General features: G+C 39.9%; 1 long non-coding RNA gene across 1 annotated transcript; it reads left to right on the top strand.

The window, feature by feature from the left end:
* Positions 1-797: 797 nt before the first annotated feature.
* On the top strand, positions 798-1,890 carry LOC146459284 (uncharacterized). The gene is made up of 3 exons (XR_014858014.1): positions 798-978; positions 1,015-1,142; positions 1,826-1,890. It is a non-coding gene; the product is annotated as an uncharacterized LOC146459284 (long non-coding RNA).
* The last annotated feature ends 1,454 nt before the right edge of the window (positions 1,891-3,344 follow it).

Below are 3,344 nucleotides of genomic sequence, written 5' to 3'. Positions count from 1 at the left end.
GTCGGTTTCGCCCAGTGGAGAATATTTCATGATCACCACTTTGGTGCATATAGGTTCTTATCACTAGAGCCACATCCGTTCAAGCCTAGCTGGTTCTAAAGCAGGGCCGTCTCTGCTCCTATTAATAACAGAGCTACAATATTTTGTTACAACACGAGATGGCCCATAATCACTACAACCATTTTGGCTTCGACTGGTATATCCATTTTCATTCAAGCCAAGATGAATCCGATTTAGACTGAGTCCATTCGTCTTCAAGTACTAAATTTCGTGGAAAAAATGTATGATAATTTCCACCTTCTTCTTACTTGCGGTGGGTAAATACCGTCATCGGACAGCCACGAAAGGTTGTGCAATAAATCAAAGATAGTTGTGGTCGTAAGCGTCTCATTAGTGCCATTATTACTTGGGCGGAGCCCAAGTTATAAAATAGCATTTTTCCGTAAGTCTCAAATGGCAAAGAGGGGTCTACTGCGCGTGCGCTACATGTCGGCCGAGTCTGCATGTATTCATTATAGGCCGCCCTTACGATACAAAAAACAAGGACGTAAAATCAACACAACAAATAACGTATTCTTAAAAGAAAACTGCTAGTATGTGTGTTGCCTGCTTACTGCTTCCATTGAACGAAACTAAGGGGCAACTTTCCATTTAGGACGGATATTTTCCAAAAGTTTAACTTCGATTAACCTCCCTCCCAGACGCTCTTTTGACTCTTCTCGATAAATTGGCCCTCCTCAGTGTCAAACGTAATCGTAAAGATCAGGCCGTAAACACTGAATTTACATGCAGCCGAGCAAAACATTTCATTTCTGTGGACGCGATATAAAAAAGAAAACGTTCAATTAACTTAAAAGATTCAATACCATTCCGTGAGTAAAAGGCTTAGGGTAAAGTAGAATACTAAAACTAAAGCTTCGAAAATAAATTTCATTCGGGGTCCAGTGTCAGCGATAAGATCTATTCACCAGAACAAATGTAAACACTGAAAGTTTGCTAATGCACAGCGACAAGCAACGCTTGACGAATTAATTTCTTTATTTACGTTCACTTGGATAAAACCAAAATGTGATCCTCAACGGGAAAACAGGGAAAAAGGTGAACGCACGGGCACGCCAAATTGACACGCTAAATAATAGACAGTGAGTAAAATGACACGCCGGCATCTGAGCTGTGTGTCAGAATGCACGGCTAATTAATTTTTTTCGTTTGTTCTTATCTTTTAATTAAAAGGGATTTGCTGAAGCAAAGACAAGCAAAAATTACAGAGAGATTTAAAGCACGACGTTTCGGAGTCATCTGGACTCCATTATCAAGAGAAAAAATCAGTTTGTAAACGCGGATATTTAAATAGGCCAGAGCTGAAAATTAACATATTAATAGATGGTTAAACAAAATAATACTTTAGCGCGAATTGAATCAGTTTGCACGATAAAAACAAAGGTGTGTGTTGGATCGAGCAATGAAGTGTGTCAAGAACAGCACCGGGTGAAACGGCATGCCAGCGAGTAAAATGAAACGCAAGTGACCAGCATGACACGGTAGCCGTGTCTAAGATTTTGAATATCATTAAATTTACTGTTCTCTCGTCTTGTCAAACAATCGCAAACTTGGGAAGCTCTTTTCAATCGAGTGTGAAACCAAAATTATTCAATTCATCTTTATTAGACGTTCTTTAACGCGACACAAACTAACGGGGTCTACGGGAAAATGTCAGATGACTCGTGTGCCTGTTTCAGCAAGCATAAAACGCAAAAATGAAAACTTTCAAAGGAAATTACCCTAAAAATCCAAGTTAATGTTGTGAATGAAATTATAAAAGTAGAATTTGAAAAAAAATCTTTCCTTCGGGGTCGAGTGTTAGCGATAAGATCGATTCATTGGAACAAATGTAAACGCCGAAAATTTGCATATTCAATCCAACACAACTAAGTACCGCAACGCTGAACGCATTTTAATTTTTACCTTGGATAAAGCCAAAATAGCAACTTTAGCACTCGGGATTTAGCAAAACTGAAAGCCCCTTCCGATGTTACAAAACGTTGAGAGAAGCTGTCGTTTGGATGCAGAAAGGCACTGCCACGCTGAAAACACCGGGAAGAAATCGGTCACGTGCTAGGCAACCAAAATCGTTCACGTATATCAAGTTTCATTCGGCGACGCGGCATTGAGGACGAAAATTTTCGGCGGTTCTTGGAAGGAAAATTGGACGGTTTCTGCTTGTTATTCAATCGCCACGGGAGCTGCAGTGTCTTTCCACTTTATAAACCCAGCTTCTTTCATTTAAAGCCCTTTTAAAACCTGGAAACACTCTCTTTTGTGTCGTGATATTTTGTCCATTGGCAATCACGCAAAACCACTAAAAGAATGAAGTCAACGTACATTTGTACACTTCGACCTCTGCGTTGCCTTCCAGTGCGAGCGAAGTTTATTTTCTTTATTGCGTGTTTAATAAACAAATAACTGTAGACATAATTTGAAATACTTCACTCTTTGGTCACTCACAGAACGCTTTGATTTTGTCATTAAATTTCTGTCCAATTCCAGTGATCATGAAATAGATTCTGTTTCTGTAAATCGGGTGTCCTGTGAGGTTTGTCTTATCACACGCGTCCCATATAGAACGCATGTATTTTCGCACGCGTGTCATATTACATTATGAGTGACATTTTTGCGATCGTGCGCTGTTACCAGTTGAAAAGCTGGAACATCTCTCATAGAAAGCCCAGAAAAAAAAGGGTGTCAGAGTACAAATAGTCCAAATACCCCTCTGTCACCAAAATTAATCATTACCACTGGAACCACGAATACTCCTTTGTCGCCAAAATCCATCATCATTCATCATCGAGGTGACCATCGAGGTCGGGGAGCGAGGTGGGGATTGGACTCGTGCCTAGTTTCCTTACGGTAATTTCTTCACGTGGTCACTGGTGTCGCTTGCTGGATTTCGATGGGTAAGTTTCCTAATTATATTTCGACATCAATGATGTCTTCTCTCGATGGAACGTAAGCAAAAATGAAATCCAAACTTTTATAGAGCTAGCCAACAACTATCATGCGACCATAAAATTCACGGCTGAAATTTCAGATATTGAAATCACTTTCCTTGACACATGTGTATACAAGGGCGAAACATTAAAAAAAAAAAAAAAAGAATCAAATCTGACGTGCGCACGCACTTCAAGCCGACAGAAACGTTCCAGTACACGCATTTTTCTTCCTGCCACCCTCCAGGCGTCAGGAAAGGGATTTCAATTGATAAGTGCATTAGTAAGAGAGTAATGTTTTATTTTGTTTGCGTGACATTTTCGGTCGAACTACATTACGTTTATCGCAAATATGAT

The sequence above is a fragment of the Pavona decussata genome, unplaced genomic scaffold (genome assembly GCF_977016875.1).
Source record: "Pavona decussata unplaced genomic scaffold, jaPavDecu1.1 SCAFFOLD_221, whole genome shotgun sequence".
In the NCBI taxonomy this organism is placed as follows: Eukaryota; Metazoa; Cnidaria; class Anthozoa; order Scleractinia; family Agariciidae; genus Pavona; species Pavona decussata.
Note: the sequence above shows the minus strand (reverse complement) of the source record. Positions and strands in the feature narration are given on the sequence as shown.